This window comes from Vulpes vulpes, chromosome 14 (genome assembly GCF_048418805.1).
Source record: "Vulpes vulpes isolate BD-2025 chromosome 14, VulVul3, whole genome shotgun sequence".
NCBI lineage: Eukaryota > Metazoa > Chordata > Mammalia > Carnivora > Canidae > Vulpes > Vulpes vulpes.
This window is the reverse complement of record NC_132793.1, coordinates 96915190-96938063: the sequence shown is the minus strand read 5'-3', so window position 1 is coordinate 96938063 and position 22874 is coordinate 96915190. Positions and strand designations below refer to the sequence as shown.

The window sequence follows — 22874 nt, the reverse complement described above, 5'->3', positions numbered from 1 at the left end:
AGGCCTTGTGGGGACATAGAGTCCTTTCCAAGAGAGACGTGGGTGAGGCTGGCCCTCAGGGGGAGCAAGCCCTGAGCTGCTGCCCCAGCCTCTGTCTGAGCAAATACCATCTGTTGTTGGCCATGGGGAGCCTGAAGGGAGCTGTGTCAGGGCCCCCTGGCCATCATGTCCCACATGAGTAAGTATTTGTATTATGAGTGCCAAGGAACCAAGTCGATGTTCTACCCTTGCCATTGTGCTAGAAACGCCCACGGAGATCAGCCGGTGGTTTTTTGGCATACTGATCAGCTGGCACGAGTGCTGTCCATCTGTTCCCTGAGACACTGCTAGTCTCCATCCAAATTACCTGTGTGTGGCCAGTGTCTGCTTCATTGGTCAACAACACTTGTGAGCCCAGCTGGAGACTGTGCCCTGGACAACTGGAGGAACAGTGGTCAGGTCATACGGAAAGACCCAGCCATGGTTCTTTGGTGGAACTGTGTTAATCAACTCTCTGGGAGCACCTGTCTCGTCTCTTAAACACCCCAAGGCAGGATCATACTGTATAGCTTATCTGGAGACCCTGCCTTTCCCCTTTATAATCTGATCATACACTTCCTCCTGCAATGAAATATTCTTCCAGAGAGTGATTTTAATGGTTTCAGAGCATGTGCAGCCACCATGATTTGCTTTAAAAATCCCCTCGTGTTGAACATTAAGGTGACTTCCAGTGATTTGCTGCTGCAAATGTTACACTGCATGTAACAGCAACTTTCCTTGTGAAATCTTTGTGAACATCTTTGAATTGAAAAATGGCAGGAAAGTGTGAGATAAATACTGTGAACATTATACCCTGGGTTTTGGCCTAACTTTTGGGATTACTAGTGGCCCATAAAGCAGCTGAGGCTCCAGCTGCTTTGCAGATGGGCAATGCTAGCAGAGGCTCAATATGGGCTTAACACACTGATGGGGGAAGAAAGAGAGACATAGGAATATAAGATTGCCATGGAAACATGCTCCCTGACTAAATACATCTTGGTATCTTAGAGTCTGTGATGACCTGCGTATGTGAAATGAGGTCCCACTTGGAGCTCAACAATTTCAGATGAGATTCTCTAGACTTCAGCAGCCCTTACCTTCCTTTTTACAACTAAGAAGTCCGGTTGGAGTTGTCCCTATACATGAACAGAAAAGCCATGAAATATTAATTCTCTGTTACTGACTCTTAGAGAATCAGTTCCTTTCAAATCAATGCATTTTGCATTATGCATAAGAACACCACAAAGTCACACTTCTCATTGTCCTTTGGGTTTACCATGTGGGAGGACCAGGAATACAGACCCATGGAAGATGCCGACTGGGAGGGTTGAAATCTTTTTCTGTATTTTTACTACAGAATAATCTCAATCAGGGCCAAGGAACAAGAGTGTGTTTCTCCTCAAACAACTCAAGACTTGGAAGCATGAGGTTTGATGAGATCCAATGCATCAGTTTGATTTTTTCCCTCTTTGATAGTAAGGAAAGGAGAATGACAGAATTTTAACATATTTTATCTCTGTTTATCTGCAAGGAACACATACTCATTATGGGAATCTGGAGAATACAGAAAGACATAAAATCTTTAAAAAAATTTTTCCCTTTTAAATAGACTATTTTTAAAACAGTTTTAGGTTCATAGCAAAATTCAGTGGAAAGTTCACAGAGTTCCCATAGACCCTCTGCCTCCACCCATGCAGAGTGTCCCCTATCATCAACATCCCCAGCCCCCAGAGTGCTGTGCTTGTTAAACTCACTGATCCTACATTGATTCATCATCCCCCAGAGTCCACAGTTGATATTAGGATTCACTCTTGGAGTTGGACATCCTACGGGTTTGGACAAGTGCATAATGACATGCATTTACCACATGCTATCACACAGAGTAGTTTCACTAAAAATCCTCTGTGTTTTGCCTATTCATCCTTTTATTTTTAACCTACATGTGTCTTTATATTTAAAGTAGGTTTCTTTCTTGTTAACAACATATAGTTGAGTCTTGCTTTTTGATCCACTCTGTCAATCTTTATCTTTTAATTGGTGTATACTTAACGATTGACTTTTAAGGTGATCATTGATAGAGTTGCATTAATAGCTACCATATTTGTTTCTAGTTTCTATTTATGGTCCTTGTTCTTATTTTTGTCTTACATTCTTTTTCCATCATTTTCAGTTTTAACTGAACATTTTCTATCACTCTGTTTTCTCTCCTTTCTTAGCATATTAATTAGACTTTTTTTTTCACTTTTTTAAGTGGTTGCCCTAGATAGAGTTTGTAAATATACTTACCACAAATCCAAGACCACTTTCAAATAATGCTATATTGCTTTGTGAGTCATGCAAATAGCTTATAATAACAAGACATTCTAAATTCCTTCCTCCTGTCCCTTACTTATACCTTGTATCATTGGTGTAGTTCATCTCACTTATACAGAGGCATACAGAGATACATGTGTATATACACACACACACTTATGCTTCTTTATGGAATTGCATATACTTGTGTGTTTATATATAATAATAAGCATACATAATGGAACACATCATTGCCATTTGTTATTTTTAACACACTCTTAAAAATCTGTCAGATCAGTTAAGAGTAAGAAAAAAAAAGTTACTTCATGTACACCTTCTCTGCTGGTCTTTCTTTATGTAGGTCTTAGTTTCTGACCTATATGCATTCCCTTCTATCAGAGGAAGTCACCGAGAGGACCTGACTGCTGATTGATTTTCCAGCCGCCCCAGGGCAATCGAAGGCTCCTCACCTCTCTGTCCTTGGAATCACTCCCTGTTCTTGGAATGTCTGCTCTGCCCACCCTTCCACCGTGGGAACCATTTTCAAGTATGCAGTTTTGAGAGAGTAAGGTGCTGCTGAAATAAACTGGATGGTGTTTTACTGAATGCAGAACCAGAAATTTGATCACACCCTGGGCAGGGTGCAGAGATCCACTGGTCCTGCCACCTGCTAAGATGAACCTCATAGGTAAGCTCCCTTGTTCGTTAAACCTGCCACCTTCCAACCTAGAGTGGCTGTTTCTCTCTTAGGTCTCTCTGAGGTTTCCATTCAACTCTTTCTCTCTGAAAAGCAACTACTACTACTACTACTTCTTCTTCTTCTTCTTCTTCTTCTTCTTCTTCTTCTTCTTCTTCTTCTTTTTCCTTCTAAATTTAAAGATTTATTTATTTATTTGAGAGTGAGAAAGAACTAGCAGCGAATAGGGGCAGAGGGAGAGGGAGGAGCAGAGTCCCCACTGAGCAGGGTATTGGATGCCAGGCTCCATCCCAGGACCCTGGGATCATGATGTGAGCTGAAGAAGATGCTTAACAGACTGAGCCACCCAGGTACCCCTGAAAAGCTTCTCTTAATCTGTATCTTGTAAGAAAAGTCTACTGGTGACAATTTCCCTCAATTTTTGTCTGAGAAAGTATTTATTCTTCACTTCTGAAGGATAGTGTGTCAGAATGCAGAATTACAGGTTGGTGAGTTTGTTTTTTTTTTTCTCTCAACACTTCAAACAGTTCACCTGTTGCTCTCATGGTTCCCAAAGAGAAATTGGATGCAGTTGTTACCTTTGAACCCCGACAAGTGAGGGTTTTTTTTTCCTCTCCAACTTCTTTCAAGATTTTTTTCTTTATCTTTGTTTTTCTGCAGTTTGAATGTGATACATCTAGGTACAGGTTTTTCTCAATTTATCCTCATTGTTCTCTGGATCTGTGGTTTGGTGTCTGACATTAATTTTGGGGATAGTCTCAGTTGTTCTTGCTTCAAATGTTTTTTCTATTCCTTCCTCTCTTCTCCTCTTGATGTCCCCATTACTTGTATGTTATGAATTCTATGGGGGGAATTCTCGTCTCAACTGCATGATACTTTTTTTTTTTTTTTTAATTGGAGTATAGTTGGCACATAGTGTTACATTAATTTCAGGTTGTGTTGTCCCAGTTCTTGGATATTTTGTTCCGCTTTTTTTCAGTTTGCTTTTTGTTTTTCGATTTCTTTTTTTTCTTTCTTTATTTTTAAATTTATTCATGAGTGACACACAGAGAGAGGCAGAGACACAGGCAGAGGGAGAAGCAGGCTCCATGCAGGGAGCCCGATGTGGGACTCGATCTCAAGTCTCCAGAATCAGGCACTGGGCTGAAGGCAACACTAAACCGCTGAGCCACCCGGGCTGCCCTAGTTTTCAATTTCTTTTTTTGTTTTCTTTTTTCTTATTTTTTTTTTCATTTTTCGGCACAAGCTGTATAAAGAACAGAACACATTTTTTTCACATTTTACTCAGTCCAACAAAGCCCAAGCTGTTGGGCTGTTGCTCTTAACAATCAGTGGAGGCTTCAGGCTTTGCCACTTAGCACATTCTCCACGGCTCCGGTTACCTGATCAGCGCTCAGGCTGTTCAAAGAGACATTCTTCTCTTGGGCAAACGCGTAGTGGGCCCAGAGTTTGGGCTGCACATCGGAACACTCGCTGGTTAGGATTGGCAGGTCAGGAGTCGCCTTCTTCAGCTCTACATAGTGTTTCTCGATGAATTCCCTGATGCCCTGACTGCCGGGCGAGCACTGGCACTAGTGGACACGAATCTCACGCAGGGCAACTTTGGCCCCAATTCTCAGACTTGCTGTGGCAGCTGCCATCTCTGCTAGTGCCTAACTCCCCCTAGTTTTCAATTTCTATGGACACATCTTCAAGGTTGCTCAGCCATGTCCTGTCTACAAATGAACCTGTTAAAGGCATTCTGTGATTCTATGACAGCATTTATGATTTCTAGCATTTTAAAACTCTTTCTTAGCATTTCCATTTCTCTGCTAACATTATCCTCCTGTTCTTCCATGTTATCCACTTTTTCCTTTAGAGCCCTTAGCATAGTCATCATAGTTGTTTTAAATTCACCTTCTGATAATTCCAACATCTCTGCCATATAGGAGTGTGGTTTTGATGTTTGCTGTCCCTTCAAACTGTTTTTTGCCTTTTAGTTTGCCTTATAATTTTTTGTTGCAAGCTGGACATGATGTGCTGGGTAAAGGAACTGCAGTAAAGAGATTTTTCTTAATACGGTGGTAAGGTACAGGGGGAGGGAAAGTGTTCTGCAATCCTATGATTAGGTATCAGCCTATTAGCAAGTCAGCACCCATGGGCTGTGAACTTCACCGATGACTCTCAGTCTCCCTCCTCCTGGCTTAGGTGGGACAGGATGACTGATGTTGGATATTTCTCTTCCCCAATGTCGGTTAGGCTCTGACAAACCCTAGTGGGGTCAACAGTTTCTCTTGAGGGCAGGTCTTGTGAAGAACAGAATGTTCTGGCATATTTCAAAATGGTCACATTTCTCCTTCCCTTTGCCAGAAGCCTGAGGGGACTTTTTTTCCCATCTTCACTGTGAGAACCTCGTCCAACCCCTGGAGGTAAAACTCACAAAAGTATGGGGACTCCCCCCCCCCCCCCCCCCCCCCCCCGTGACTGGGTCCCTCTGGAATTTTTAATCCCATAAACTTTTCCATGTTAAACTTCCAGCAAATTATCAGTTATAGTATGGGGTCTCTTGCCTGGGTGCTGGTTTCTGCAGAGGTTTCTACCTGGGGATTTCTCTTCCTGTAAATTGTGAGTCTCTATATTTGCCTGCTGTCCCTCCAGTTTTGAGAGCAGCAGTTTGCCCTGTGACCTCACTTTTCATATGGATTTAAGTGTGCTTAGCTTTTTCACTTGTTAAGACAGAGTGAGGATTTCCCAGCTCCTTATATTTCAGACTGAAAGCTGGAAGTCTTAGAAATATATTTTGTAAAAATCTGTAGACATCCCTACAAAATATGAGCACTCTTAACTATCTTTTCTTTTTAAAGATATTTTATTTATTTATTCATGAGAGATGCAGAGAGAGAGGCAGAGACAGAGGCAGAGGGAGAAGCAGGCTCCCTATGGGGAGCCCGATGGGAGACTCGATTCCAGGACCCTAAGATCATGTCCTGAGCCAAAGGCAGACGCTCAATCACTGAGCCACCGAGGTGCCCCAAAACAGGTAACTATCTTGATGCATTTTCATATAGAAGTGCATATATATATAGTGTGTGTGTGTATGCATGTCATTCATACATTCATATATAATATGTAACTGCTTTCAAAAATTGTTGATTATAGTTTGCACAGCCTTTGTATTTAGACTTTTAACTTAATTTCCATTTGTATTTTTCTGTGTCACTAAATAATCTTATTAACAGGAGTTAACATTTAATCATCCTGTAATTAAAGATGATTCATGGTAGAAAACCCACTGATGAATTGAGGAAAGTTGGTTAGAAGAAAGTCAATTGTCTGTGAATCTTGAAATAAAATTATTTTAGTTCAGTTAAAAAATGTATATTAAATACTCTAAATTGAGGATACAGGTATATAGAACATAGATTTTTGGCTTGCGGAGCACATATCTAGCTAAGGAGAAGATGAACAAACAGACAATGACAATGATAGTAAAACATAGTAAGTATATGGTATAAATATATGACAAAATGTTTGGGGGTGAGAGGAGAAGCACCTTACCCAGATTGGGTGGCTTCCTTAAGTGATAGCAAATGAGCCGAGTTTGTAGCAATGGCAAGAATTCATCCAGATGAATAGCAGGCTGAGGAAGCCAGGTAAGTGAATTTTATAAATGAATGAAATTAACCTCCTTCAAGTCACAAAACTTTTAAGTTCCAACAATGTTTGAGAAAAATCCTATGTGAGCTAACCTTTGTCCCATTCCTTGTAAAATAGGATTCTTTGACCATAGTCAGATTAGGGAAGTGTGGCTTCTGCAGTGATTGACATATGGTGGGCTCTGCTCTGCATAGAGTAATACCTGTGAGTTTCTGTTCTCTTTTCAAGAAAAATACAAGACTTTGAGACCAAAATGAAGATAATAACTGAGGAGGAACTTGGTACCTCCTACTAGCCCAGTTCTTATTTTTCCCTATATCAATCAATGATTTCTTTTTAAAGATTATTTATGTATTTATTCATAGAGACACACAGAGAGGGAGAAAGAGAGAGAGAGACAGAGAGAGAGAGAGAGACAGAGAGAGAGAGAGAGACAGAGAGAGAGAGAGAGAGAGAGATTGAGAGAGAATGGCAGAGACACAGGCAGAGGGAGAAGCAGGCTTCATGCAGGGAGCCTGACGCGGGACTCCATCCAGGGTCTCCAGGATCACGCCCTGGACTGCAGGCGGCGCTAAACCGCTGAGCCACCCGGGTTGCCCCAACCAATGATTTTTTTAAAAGATTTTTTTTCATTTATTCACGAAAGACACAGAGAGAGGCAGAGACATAGTTAGAGGGAGGAGAAGCAGGCTCCATGCAGGGAACCTGATATGGGACTTGATCCCGGAACTCCAGGATCAGGCCCTGAGCCAAAGGCAGATGCTCAACCACCAAGCCACTCAGACGTTCCTCAATCAATGAATTTTTATTTGCCCTCTAGTACCATGCCTGGTTCCACACCTCAGCTTCACTTGGGCTGGGGCCTCTCTTTAGGACATGTAGCTGGCTTCCTGAAAAATACAGCTTTCAATTTTTTTTTAATTAGGAGAGTGTTTTTAAAAACACATATTGAACATAATTGCAGTATTTAAAAAAGTAAGAGTATCTCTGCTTGAAGCAAGATGTGTGTTTATATGTATGTGTGCGTGTGCATGTGTGCACAGGTGTGTGCACATATTAATGTACTGAAGCATCTAGAGCACAAACCACTTGGCATGCCTTTGCCCTGCAGCACCTGAACACATTTCACACACTACTGACTCAGAACACAGAACTATGAGAGATGAAGGGACTTGCCAAAGCTAATTGTCTAAACTCCTCATTTTAGAAATAGGAACTCTAAGAGTTATCAAGGCATCGTAACTTTCTTCTCCCTACCAGGGAATGGGACCAAATGATCACTTGGGCATTTCTAAAAATTCTGATGATATTATTCCCCCACATGCGTTTTCCTAGAAAGGAACTCTTGACATAACGGAACTATCTCGGGCTTCCACTCAAGAAAATGTAGTGAAATAATAACAGGTATACAATTTATTATCATTGTAGTACTTTCTGTGTATTCCACACTGTGAAAGCATATTCTATTCATGATCTTAGAAAATTTTTTCAAAGATTTATTTACTTATTGAAAGAGAGTGAGAGAGTACATGGGGGTGAGGGGCAGAGGCAGAGGGAGAGAGAGAATCCTCAAGCAGACTTCTCACTGAGCATGGATCTGATGCTGGACTTGATATCATGACCCTGAAATCATAACCCTAGCCAAAATCAGGAGTCACACACTTAACTGACTGGCCAACCAGACCCTATCTTAGAAAATTTTTTAATCGCGGTAAAATACATGTAACAAAATTGACCATTTTGACTATCTTTAACTGTGCAGTTCAGTGCCCTTAAGTACATTTATATTGTACAACCATCATCACCATCCTTCTCCAGATCTCCCTTTATCTTTCAGAGCTGAAATTCCACTCATTAAGCAATAACTCTCGTTCCCCTCTCCTAGCCCCTGGCAACCACGATTGTATTTCTATCTCTACAAATTTGACTATTTTAGGTATCTTCTAGAAGTGGGATCATATAATATTGTCTTTTTGGGATTGGCTTATTTCACTTAATGTAATGGCCACAGGTTCATCCATGAGTCAGAATTTCCTTCTTTTCAAGAATGAATGATATTCCATTGTATGATTATACCACTTTTTGTCTATCCACTCATCTGTTGATGGATATTTGGGCTGCTTTCACTGCTTGGCTGTTATAAACAAGGCTGTTATAATCTTGGGTCTAAAAATAGATCTCCAAGTCCTTCCATTTCTTGTTGGGTATATGCACATAAGTCAAATTGCTGGATCAAATTTTAATTCTATTTTTCATTTTTTGAGGAAAAACCATACTATTTTCTATAGCAGTGCCATTTTACATTTCCACCAACTGTGCACAAGGGCTCTGATTTCTCCACATTATTGTCTACACTTGCCCTTCCTTCCTTCCTTCCTTCCTTCCTTCCTTCCTTCCTTCCTGTAATAGCCATCCTAATTAATGTGAGGGGGTATCTCATTCTGGTTTTGATTTGCATTTCTCTAAAGATGAGTGATGTTGAGCATCTTTTTATGTGCTTACTGGCATTTGTATATTTTCTTTGGGGAGGTATCTATTCAAGTTCTTTGTCCATTTATATTTTTATTATTTTTAATTATTTAAATTTTAAAAAATATTTTATTTATTTGACAGATAAAGAGAGAGAGAACAAGCAGGCAGAATGGCAAGAAGAGGGAGAGGGGAAGCAGGCTCCCCACTGTGCCCCAAGTTCTTTATTCTCTTTTAAATTGTTTGTTTTTTGTTAAGTTATAGGCGTTCTCTCTATATATTCTTGATATTAAGCCCTTATGTAATATATAATTTGAAATTTTTTTCTCCCATTCTGTTGGTTGCCTTTTTACTCCATTGTGTTCTTTGATGCACCAAAGCTTGTAATTTTAATGGAGACCAATTTATCTATTTTTGCTTTTGTTGCCTGTCTTTTTGGTGTCATATATAAGAAAGCAATGCCAAATCTAATGTCAAGGAGATTTCCTCCTATGTTTTCTTCTAAGAGTTTTATATTTTACCTCTAATATTTAGGTCACTGTTCCATTTTGAATTAATTTTTCAATCCAGCATTAGGTAAGAGTTGAACTTATTTTTTTCATGTGGATATCCAGTTTTCTCAATGCTGTTTTTTGAAGCAATGTGACTTTCATAAAACCATAGAGCTATATAGTAGCAGAGATGGGCCAGGACTTCAGTTCCCTGATTTCCTTAGTTTTTATTATTTCCCCTGATATTCTTTGTCACTGCCCCATTGCCCACTGTCTTTGATAACTGGGGCATTGCTATAACCGCATAGAGGTGTTATGGAGCATACAGTCTAAAAGTATAGTTGCATTTTATTTTAAATTTCATTTTATTTATTTATTTTTAAAGATTTTATTTATTTATTTGGGGCAAGAGAGAGCAAGCACAAGCAGGGGGAGCAGCAGAGGGAGAAACAGGTTTCCCATTGAGCAGGGAGCCCGACACGGGCTTGATCCCAGGAACCAGGATCATAACCAAAGCCAAAAGCAGACACTTAATTGACTGAGCCACCAGGCACCCCAAGTATACTTGCATTTTATTTTTTTTTAAAGATTTTTATTTATTTATTCATGAGAGACTTAGAGAGAGGCAGAGACACAGGCAGAAGGAGAAGCAGGCTCCACGCAGAAGCCCGATGTGGGACTCGATCCTGGGACGCCAGGACCATGCCCTGGGCTGAAGGCAGGCACTAAACCACTGAGCCACCCAGGGATCCCCCTATACTTGCATTTTAAAGAAAGAATTTGTTGTCCTCAATTTTTTAAATGAGGAGGTCGTGCAGTGCCCTCTGGCCAATTGGTCATCCAGTTACTCCTCTACTTTATTGTTCTACTAAGTCTGGAATGGAGGCCAAATTACAGATTTGCCTTCATGGTCACCTGTCTTTCATACTTTACTTCATATACTTGTCTTTAATAAACCATGGGGCTGGGGATCCCTGGGTGGTTCAGCGGTTTAGCCCCTGCTTTCGGCCTAGGGAATGATCCTGGAGTCCCGGGATTGAGTCCCACATCAGGCTCCCTGCATGGAGCCCGCTTCTTCCTTTGCCTGTGTCTCTGCCTCTCTTTCTCTCTGTGTCTTTCATGAATAAATAAATAAAATCTTAAAAAAAATAAATCATGGGGTTCCTTAAGAACCAAGCATCCTCTATCAGGGAAAGAAAATAGACTTATTTAATAAAGTATAAATATTTGGAAATATGAATTATGAAGTGATTAATGTGAAAAGTCTAGACTTAGTTAACTTAATTTCTGAACTACACTGTATCTCCTGAGACTGTCTTTGATCATAATTCTAGTTTGATTCATATCTAAACTGCCTTCTCTCTCATTTTCTTTGCAGGAGTTGGTACTTGATGTAATCCAGAGGGAAAGATTTAGTAAATTAAGGAGTAATACTATTTAAAAATCACTTTCAGAATGTGTTAAACTGGACAAATTTCACTCAGTATAAGCCTGTGCAACCTGATATATATTGGGTCCCACATGGTCTAGTCTTGGCAAAGTGATATATTTAAAGAAACATAACCTAATGACTGAAAGTAATTAAAAGCAATTCCAATATTATCAATCATATGCCTGTTGATTTACATAAAGGTGGATTCTTGGAGCGTCTGGGTGGGTCAGCTTGTTAGGCACCTGACCCTTGGTTTCAGCTTAGGCTGAGATCTCACTCATCTCATCTCAGGTCATCTCAGGAGCCCTGCATTGGGCTCTGTGCTCAGTGGGGAGTCCGCTTGAGGATTCTCTGCCTCTACTCCTCCTCCCATATGGGCACACTTGTGTGCTCCCTCTCTCTAAAATAAATAAATAAATCTTAAAAAGCCCATTAAAGTGGATTAAATTCACAACCCACATTTCTTCCAATCTCTATCTCTTCACATATTTGTCCCTCCCCATCCACCCCCTCCACTGTAATCAAATAAATATCCTTCCCAACACCTATCCAGTAGCCTTTTCTATTTTATTCTCTTCTCTCTTTCCTTTCTGGAGTTCATTTTTCTTCCTCAGCCATTTGCTTCCTCAAAGATTTTACTAGCATGCATCATAAAGTGGATGGGAATGAGCACCTCTCACCTCTCTTGTCCGGGCCACTGCATTTCTAGCCCAAATTACTGCATTAGCATCTAAACTGGTTTCCATGCCTCTTCCCCTATCCCTTACAGTCTGTCCCTAAATACAGAAGCCAGATGATCCTTTAAAATTATGTCAGTCTTGGGGCACCTGGGTAGCTTAGTGGTTGAGGCTCTGCCTTGGCTAAGGTTTTGATCCCAGGGTCAAGGTCCCCCATCCTGCTCCCCACAGGGAGCCTGTTTCTCCCTCTGCCTATGTCTCTGCCTCTCCCATGAATAAATAAATAAAATATTAAAAAAATAAAATTATGTCAGTCTTATCTTCCCCTCTTTCTGAGTATTTATTTGTTTACCATCTGTTTCCCTTACTAGACCTTAAGCTCCTCAAAAGTGGAGAATTTTGTCTATGTTTCCCTGTTGTATCCTCTGAGGCAACAATGATGGCCAGTACATGAGGGGCACCCCAAATCTGTGGAATGAAAAACTGGGCTGATTAATGAAGTTTTTGTTTTTTTTGTCTGTCCCATTTCTTCTGTGTAGCATGCCCTCCATAAGAGTTGACACGATTTCAGCTTCAGATTACAGAAAAGACAGCATGCTTTAGTTTACAGAAGCAAATATAAATAAATTTTGAACATGGACAATAAGGTACCATTAAGGCTTCACTATCAATGAGGAAAACAAATCTTCTATCTCAAGGAAAACAAATTCTATATTTCTGTCTGCCTTCCTGTTGCTACTTGCCATGTCACAGTTCACAAATATATCTATATCTATATGTCCCCCCCCCCCGCATTTGTCTACTTTTAATAAAGGGAGGATTAAAGGAAAAGAAGTGACTTAAACAATAAGGAAGTTAATGTGCTCATATAACTGGACCTACAGAGGTAGCCAAATTCTAGCATCTGGATAATACCTTGAGTTTGCAGGTGCTTTTGATTTTTCTCTCTGACATCTGGTACTTCTGTACGGACACCTCAAAGCTCATTCTACATTTCATTCAGCCATTGGTGCAGAAATAAACTCTGCACAGTGGTATGAATACCTGGCTTCAGCTGCATAGCGTGTTTTTTTACTTTCTGCCCCAAGGCTTTTCTGATACCAGTTTTGGGACTCTTGTAAGAACCTAATGGAGGGCCAGCTAAATACTTGTGTATAATAAAACCTGCAAGTATGAAGAAGTCTACACTGCATGGACAACATTTTAATAATGGGAGATGAAAACTGGCAGAAGAAAGATTCACTCTTCCAAATGTCCAATGGTCACATTTCTGAGTTATATTTTAAATAATTCCTCAGAATTTTCCAGCAGAACCAGCAACCAGTTATCAGCAGTAGTGATTGGTTTGCTAATGTGCTCTTGTATTTACTTTTCTTTTCTCCTTGTTTTGCTCTTCAGAATCTCCCCAATCTTGTTCCCTGGGGTCATTTTGAATAAACTACCTGCATATAAATCCTTGCCTCAAGCTCTGCTTTCAGGAGAAAATTAAGCTAAAACAGCTTCTACCAGAAATAACCTAGGAAACTTGCTACTCAGGCTGGATTCTGTGACTGGATCACTCACCAGTCTGATGGTGGTAAGGACCCCATTGTTGGTGGAAAGTGGAGTGGTGTGAAGCCTTGGCCTGCAGGACTATTACAACTAAGACTTTCTATGATGGAGAATTGGGTGAAAAGCAGGTGAAACTCTGGCCTAAAATGGGTACCTTAGGTTAAGACCTAGCCATTGAGTTAATGCTGGTCTTTCTCATGGTTGTAAAATGGCTGCCAGTAAGAAGCAGGGCTATTTGTTTTCTCTTTCATGTCCAGGAAAGAGAAAGAGTAGTTTTCTCTTTAGCGTGATCTCATGGACCAACTTGAACCAATTTCTGTTGCAAAGAAATGCTATTAGGCTTGAGTTTCTGAGTGAATCATGGATCATGGCATTGGAATTATTTGCTGGAATTACTGACTTGGTGAACTTAGGTCAGTCATTGGCCCCTCATGGCATTCACATCTCCTCCAAACTTTTCTTAACTTCACAGTTGCTTAGGGAGACTGGATTGGATACTAGGGAACCAAGTACAATATCCACTACCCCCTTCTTCTCTTGGTCTTCTTGATGAACTTATCCTTCTCCAAGACACTGTTAAAAAAAAATCACTTCTTTTGTGAACTCTTCTGTGAAGCAGGCTTGTCTTGTTTCCACTATATCTGGACATAAATATGGTAGTGGTTTTGAAAGTATAGGCTCTGAATTCAGTTCACCCAATTTCCTAGCTGTGTAACCTCGGGAAACATCTTTAAACTCTCTAAGTGTCAGTATTCTCACAAATAAAAAGATACCTCACAGAGTTGCTATGAAGATTAAGTAAGTTAGAACATGTGAGTGACCTGAAATAGTGTCTGGTAAATAGTAAGTACTCAGTAATGTCAGCTGTTATTAATATGGTTGTACATATAGGTGTACATATTAATATGTTTTATTTTTAAAAACTGTTTAATTAATTAATTAATTAATTTAGAGAGTGAGTGGGCTGAGGGTGAAGCAGAGGGAGAGGAAGAGAGAAACTCCAATCCGACTTCTCCATGAGCAGAGAGCCCAATACAGGGTTCAATCCCAAGACCCATGAGATCAAGACCTGAGCCGAAATCAAGAGTCATATACTGAAGCAACTGAGCCACCCGGGTGCCCCTAATATATTTAAAACATGTTTCATCTTTATGTATCTGTTATAGGATTTCATTTCCAGTCAACTCTGCGTCTCCATTGTTTGAAGCAAATACATTTCTGTTAAATGAACAAATAGTGCAAAATACATGTTATAGAAATATCTGAAAGGGAGAGAGTGCTGTGGAGAGTTGAGGGAGGTAATAGGGTGTTTTGGTCAGGTCTATTGGAAGAGGTGAATCTCACCAGGAACTTGAAAGATAAATTGGCTTTTAATAGGGTTGAGGACTGGAAATAGTATGAGGAATTATGTGTGTAAAGATGTAGAAGAGAAAATAAGTACAAAATATTTGAGCAAATGGACAAACTTGGGTAGAATGGAAGGGGTGGGAATGGAAGTGAGAAGGAATAAAACAGGAGAGTTAGGATGGAACCAAAGTGAGGAGGAGCCAAGACTTCTATTGGAAAAAGTGTGATCTTGTGGAAAGAGCCCAGGCTTTGGAACTATATCATTATTTAACTCTTAACTCCACCACTGTTTGTGTGGCTTTAGACAAATCACCTGACCATTTTAAGTTTGTTTTTTAATCTTTACAATAAAAATAATCTGCATAACTTGCAGTGTTTTTAGGAAGATTAGCAAAATATACATAGAATGCTTTTCAAGTGGTAATCCCATGGGAAAGGCAGCTGTAATATTGATGATTATAATGGCAGGTAGGGTTAAAGGGTTTTTCTTTTTTTCTTTTTTAACACAGGGAGAGTAACATTTTAACATTGTTTGATGGTATCATAATTAAACCATCAAGATTTATAGAGTGATAAAATCTAGGAAATGAACCAACAAGTCTACCAGACATCTCCAATGCATGGAATTCATGGCCTTCTTTGGTTAATTGGCAAGTAGCAAAATGTAATGGGAATATTTAAAATCCTGTCATGAGATCATGTGGATTTCTTTCTTCTTTAAGATTTGGATTTATAATTCTGCTTTCAGGCAGACCATTACTTTCATTTATAAAATTGTTTTTTTCTGCACTATCATGTGACATTTTCCTCCCTAAAAGCCAACACCCTGAAGTTGTAGACTCATGTGCTGGATTTTACTATGGTCAAATCTCAAGTTCCTTCCTGCCAATACAGGGAGTGGAAGAGATTCTGATTCTTTGCATCTTAAACCTTTGTCTGGTTAAAGCTGTAGCTAGAAGGACTTTATCATTATCACATTATTCTTAGGCAAAGGCCCACAAAGAGTGAGCACTGGTGCTTTCAGAATGTGCTGGATTCCATGTTGTAATGTATGTTGTGACTTATCCTTTGTACCCATGAATCAATAGCTGCCTGTTAGCCTCTAGGCTCTCATCTAGTATTCTTTGGTCTTTTTCAAAATACAAATTGATTGTGGATTTTCCCAGTTTTGCTCTAATTATCTTAGCCTTTGCTGTTCTAATCAAGCAGCTTAGGAGGTCACTGAACTCACACTCCAAAAATGAAAAATATGAAATGAAGGCATTCTCTACAATGCATTTGTATTATTGAAGGGAATTGTCATAATTGACAATAGTATTCTGTGGGAGGAGGATATGGAAAATTTGACAGTTGTCTTTTATGTTTCCTGAAGAAAACAAGGGCAAAAAAAGGCCTTTGATTAAGTGAAACTTATCTCTTGGGGCTTGAGGAATAGAAAAGGGTAATTTAGTTTCTATAGAAAATTTTTGGTAAGAGATGTGCCTTGAATTTAAAGTAATTTATTTACATATCTGACTCAAAACAAATCTGAAAAGAAAGCTTAAAAAATGATCGTCTCTTCAGATTTTCAGTTAGAAATCAGAATTAGCATTTCTTTACCTATTAGAAAAGGATATTAACATTCATTGGAGGTAAGATCATGGCTAATATCAGCCCTAGTTTTGGAATGAGTTAGTTTAGGTCCATCTCCTGGTTTCATTATTTGCTATTATGTGATCCTTGGCAAGTTACACAACTTATCTGAAAATGGTACCTACCTCATAAAAATGTTGGGAGTATTGAGGAGTTAATATATCAATTTCTACTTTCCAGTAAGATTTTAAAAAAGATTTTATTTATTTATTTGAGAGAGAGAGAGAGAGTGAGAGAGAGAGAGCAAGCACAGTGTGGGGGGAGCAGTAGAGGGAGAGGGAGAAGCAGACTCTTCACTGAGCAGGGAGCCCAATGTAGGGCTGGATCCTAGGACCCTAAGATTATGACCTGAGCTGAAGGCAGGTGCTTAACCAACTGAGCAACCCGTTGTGCCTCCAGTAAGATTTAATAAGTAATGGAAAGCCATTAATCCTGTGCGTCAACTAGAAAAAAATTTAAAAATCATATTTTAAAAAATATCTGAGGAAAGTGGAAGCAACAAAGACGAAGTGAGCTTCCAAAAAATAGAAGTGCTCTTCCCAGGTGAGCTGAGTTTACTTTTTTCTTCCCTATGCAGATTTACTGAGTCTGACCATGGGTTGAGGAAGAGGCAGAAGTACTATACTAGGGGAAGAGAAACCAGCAGAGATTTAGACTTCCATATGGCTTGATATGCTGGTTTGAAATCTAGAGAGCCCCCAAATGTCAGATAGTTTGCCTGATAGGATATTGTTGAACATCGAGTTGGAGGGTACATGAAGCTAAGTGCTGGACTGAGGAGGCAGATGAAATATTTTGCAGTCTTATAGTGCTTTTGAGAAAAATTTCCCCTGGAGTCAATGTCCTAGGACAAATAAAAAGTCTCATCTTTTTTTCTCTGTTTATCTTTATTTATTTATTTATTATTTTTATTTATTTTAAAAATTCAATTAATTAATGTATAATGTATTACTAGTTTCAGAGGTAGAGGTCAGTGACTCGTCAGTCTTATATAATACCCAGTGCTCATTACATCATGTGCCCTCCTTAATGTCCATCATCCAGTTACCCCATCCTACCCCCTACCCCTCCAGCAACCCTCAGTTTGTTTCCTATGATTAAGAGTCTCTTACTATTTGTCTCCTTCTCTGATTTCATCTTGTTTTATTTTTTCCTCTCTTCTCCTATGATCCTCTATTTTATTTCTTAAATTCCACATATGAGTGGGTCATACAATAATTGTCTTAAATTCCACATATGAGTGGAACATACAATAATTTTCCTATGAGTGACTTATTTTGCTTAGCATAATACCCTCTAGTTCTACCCACATCATTGCAAATAGCAAGATTTCATTTTTTTTGATGGTTAAGTAGTATTCCAAGAAGAGATCTCATCTTTGAGATATATAAAAACAGGAGTGAAACTAGTCTAAGTAAAGCTACTACCCAGCTCCTTGGAAACTTAATTCCTAAATGGATCAAGGTGATCAACACCTCATCTTATCTGCCTAACAGGGGGCAAAGTGAACCATTCTGGAGTAAAACAAAAAGTTGTTTTCAATTATTTCTTCACATACAATAAAAAAATCAGGTTACATGCAAAGAGGCAAGAATATTTTTATTAATAATCAATAGAAAAGACAGTTAAGTAGACTAAATTATCCAAATGTTGAAGTTAGAGGTTTTATTATAAATATATTAAAGAAAATAGAGGAAAAGGTGAACAAGATGGACAAAAAGAAAACTTCAAAAAAGCCTATGCAAAGTAATCAAATAGACATCTTAAAAATGTAATGTTTAGGCTTAAAAATTAAATGGGTGGGTTTAACAGCAAATTAGTCACAGCAGAAAACAAGTTAAGTGAACTCAGAGAAAAGTTAATAGTAAATAGTAAATATTAATGAAATCCAAAGAAGGTGGAAAAGAAAAGAAAAAAATAGTGTAATAGAAATGTAGGATGATATCTAAATGGTTTAATGATGTGTAACATATATGCTCTCTCTTTTTCATTCTTTTAAAATAATTTTTAGGGCAGCCCGGGTTGCTCAGTGGTTTAGTGCCGCCTTCACCCCGGGGCGTGATCCTGGAGACCTGGGATCGAGTCCCGCGCATCACGCTCCCTGCGTGGAGCTTGCTTCTCCCTCTGCCTGTGTCTCTGCCTCTTTCTCTCTCCCTCTCTGTGTGTCTGTCATGAATAAATAAATAAAATCTTTAAAAAAATAAAATAATTTAAAAATATTTATTTATTTATTTGAAAGGAAGAGCAGGGGGAGGGGCAGAGGAAGAGGGAAAGAGAGAGAGAATCCCCGGCAGAATCCTAAGATTCTGGGCAGAGCCCAATGCAGAGTTGGTCCCATTACTCTGAGCTCATGATCTGAGCTGAAAAACCATGAGTTAGGTGAGCTACCCAGTTGCCCCTATAAATTAAAAAAAAAAAAAAAAACAACAAACCTCAACTATTTATTTAGAGAGAGCATGAGTAGAGGGAGGGGCAGAGGAAGAGGTAGAGATCCTAAGCAGACTCCATGCTGAGTGTGGAGTCCAATGTGGGGCCTGATCCCATGACCCTGAGATCATGACCGGAGCCGAACTCCAGGGCTGGCTGCCAAACTAACCGATTGAGCCACTCAGGTGCCCCTAGATGTACTCTTTCTTGATCTAAGAGCACAGGAGAGAGATAATGGGGCAGAAACAACATTTGAAAAGATAGAAGCTGAGAATTTTCTAAAATTGATAAAAAACATTAACCCACAAATTCAAGATGCTTAGAGAACCACAAACAGGATATATATGAAGAAAAATACATGAGAATATTATAATTACACTTTTGAAAGAAAATATAAAGGGAAAATATTAAAAGCAGTGAAAAGAAAGATTACTTTTGAAAAAGTGATAGCAAACGACAGACTTTTCAAATTAAAGTAGGGCAGCATGGGCAGCCTGGGTGGCTCAGTGGTTTAGTGCTGCTTTCAACCCAGGGCGTGATTCTGGAGACCCAGGATCGAGTCCCACTCAGGCTCCCTGCATGGGGCCTGCTTCTCCCTCTGCCTGTGTCTCTGCCCCTCTCTCTTTCTCTGTGTCTTTCATGAATAAATAAATAAAATCTTAAAAAAAAAAAGAAAGCATGGCAGCAGGAAAACAATGAATGACATCTGTAAAATGATTAGAGAGATTTTCATTTTCAAATTCAATACATAGTGAAAAATAACCTTCAAAAATAAAGATGAAATAAAGATATTTTATGTCAAAAAATCTGAGAGGATTGTTGGTCTCTGAAGTAAAAGGATCTCCAATAGGTGCACAGAACTCCAGAAAGGAATGAAAACCTCTAGACCTGGGAAATATGTGGCAATAGACATATAAAAATATCGAAAATTTAGGGATCCCTGGGTGGCGCAACGGTTTGGCGCCTGCCTTTGGCCCAGGGCGCGATCCTGGAGACCCGGGATCGAATCCCACATCGGGCTCCCGGTGCATGGAGCCTGCTTCTTCCTCAGCCTGTGTCTCTGCCTCTCTCTCTCTCTCTCTGTGACTATCATAAAAAAAAAAATATCGAAAATTTAAAATAACAATAACAATATCTTATGGGTTTTCATGTACGGTTGGTTTTGAACAGCACAGGTTTGAACTGCATGGATTCACTTATATGCAGTTTCTTTGATAAATACAAAACAGTATTGTATATGTATTTTCTCTCCATTATGATTTTCTTAGTCACATTTTCCCCTCCATCTTAGGTTATCATAAGAATGCAGCATAATGCATAGAACACATAAAATATGTAACAATCAAGTGTTTATGTTATTGGCAAGGCCTCCTGTCAATGGAAGGTTATTGATAGTTAAGTTTTTGGGGGAGTCAAAAGTGATACATGGATTTTTCAACTGTGTATGAACTGTGGCCTTAACCCCCACATTGTTCAAGGGACAGCTAAATATATTACATATCTGGTATAACATACAAAATACATAGTAGTTTGCTACATAAAAGATTGTCCTATCAAAACTCTTTAGCCTGACCAGTGCTTGGGACAGCTTTATTTTTATAAGAACTTCCTTCAGTCCACATTTGTCACCCCATGATAGGGATGTTATGCTAAGGCTAGTCAACCTTACTTTATAGTAAGCTTTAGGGTGTCATGTTGATATCTAAGGATTAGGTAATAAAACGAAATTCAGTAGTCTGAGAGTATTTATTTGAAATGTATATGTAGAGAGAGACTATTGGATCAAGTTTCTGTTTTTGTATGGGAGATGAATAGCTCAGAAAATGTACTTGGACTAAGCAGCTGATATAATTACTTAAAAAGATTTAAGTCTGTTTACTAATCCTTACACTTAAAATTCAGTCACTGTAAAAAAAAAATGAAAACAGGGGTACCTAGGTGGCTCATTTGGTTGAGTATTTGACTCTTGATTTTGGCTTAGGTCATGATCTCGTGGTCATGGGATTGAGCCCTGCACTTTTCCCTCCATGCTGATCGTGAAGCTTGCTTGGTACTCTCTCTCCCTCTCCTTCTGCTCCTCCCCCAGACTTGCATGCTCTCTCTAAAAGTAAAAACAAAAAAAATATGAAAACAGCACAAAGATTAGTAAGAATGAAGTGGAGTTAAACTTTTGTAATATTTGTATTGTTTGGGAAGTGATAAGTGAAAAGGTAAAGTGCAATTAGTTAGAGTTGCACATAAAATCTCTAGAGTAGCTAAGCAAAGTAAAAGTACTATAAGGGAAAACAGAAAAGCAAATTGAGTGTATATACTGATTTAATGAAAAACTTTGATTATTGAGAAAGAAGATAGAAAAAAGATCAAGAAGCAATAAAAGATGGAACAAACAGAAAGTAGAAACCCTCAAATGTTTAGAAACTATGCCACATAAAAAATATAAGCATTAGAAAGAAAAAGTGAAATTTGTCTTATTCATATATATATTATATATTCACATATATATTACATTCCTTCAGATCTGAAATAATGTTAATAAGTAAGTGAATTTAGCAATGATACAAGGATACAGGATATGATGACAATATATTGAATCAATTTACTTTGATACTAGATATAAAGTCAACATAAAAAATTTTATTTTGGTATACTAGCAACAAATAATTGGAAAATGAAGATAACGTACCAGTTACAATAGGATCAAGAGCATGAAATACTTAAAGATAGCACTAACAAAATATGTGCAAGATCTCTTCATCATAACCAATAGAATAATACTGAGAGAAAGGAAGACCTAAATAAATGGAGAGATATACATTGTAAAAGGAGTAGAAGACAATATTGTTAAGATGTCAATTTTCACCAAATTCCTCTACAGATTTAGGGCAATTCTAATCAAAATCCCATCAGGGCGTGTGTGTGTGTGTGTGTGTGTGTGTGTGTGTACCTATGCCTGTGTATGTATGTGTAAATCAATAAATTGATTCTAAAATGCACGTGGAAAATCTAGAGACCTAAAGGAGCCAAGCCAGCTTGGAAGAGGAACAAAGTTGGTGAGCAAACATTACCAGATTTCTAGACTTATAATAAAGGTAAACTAATTAAGACAGTATAATGTTGGTACAAGGATATGCACGTAGGCCAATGGAATAGATTTGGGAATCTAGGAATAGATCTACTTTAGACGGTCATTTGATTTACAACACAGGTGCTATTGTAAACCAATTGGTAAAAGTGGTCTTTTCTATAATGTTTCTGGAACATCTGGATATCTATGTAGAAAAAATAAACTTGGACTTATTCTGTACATGAATAGTAGACCAAAATATGAAGGGTAAAACAAAAAGGCATGCCAGAAGGATAATAGGTGCTTGACCTTCAGGTAGATTGGATTTCTTAAACAGGATCCCCAAAATTATATGATTAATATTTGAATCTTAAAAGAAAAAACTGACAAATTGTATTTCATCAAAATTAAGAGAATAAAAATATAAGCCCCAAACTGGGAGAATATATTAAAACTACATATATCCGGTCAAGGGCTCATATTAAATAAATAGAATGCTTACAGATCAATAAGAAAAAGACAAGGAAACCAATAAATTGATCAGAAGACTTGAAATGGCACCTCACAAAAGGATATTCAAATGGCCAATAAGCCATTTGGAAAGGCCAACATCATTAGTCAACAAGGAAATGCAAATTAAAACTACACTGATATATCACTATTCACCCACAAGAATGGTTAAAATTAAAAACACAAAGCCGGGTAATGGAAAAGAAGTAGACTATCTGGAATTCTCTGGTACTACAGGTGGGTCTGTACTGGCACAACCACTTTGGGAAGCTGTAAGGTAATATCTATTAAAGCAAAGCATGTACTTACCCTATGACCTAGCAATTCTACTTCTGGTTGCATACCCAAAAGAAAAGTGCATTTGTCCATCATACACTTTGTTTGATGACAACTTATTCATAACATCCCCAAACAGGAAGCAACCCAAATGTCTGCCTTCAGGAGAAGGAGTATAAATAACTTGTGTTATATTTGGGCAGCAAAGTACTATACAACAATAATAAGGAATGTCCTACATATATATAATAATATGGATGAATCTCAGACATTATTTTGAGTAAAAGAAGCTATACACAAGAAATACTCACTGAATGATTCCATTTATGTGTGGTTCAAGAACAGGCAATACTAA

At 38.6% G+C, this 22874-nt stretch overlaps 1 pseudogene; it reads right to left on the bottom strand.

Annotated features, from left to right (window-relative positions):
- Positions 1-4324: 4324 nt before the first annotated feature.
- LOC112923388 (NADH dehydrogenase [ubiquinone] 1 alpha subcomplex subunit 2-like) lies at positions 4325-4647 on the bottom strand (annotated as a pseudogene).
- Positions 4648-22874: the final 18227 nt, after the last annotated feature.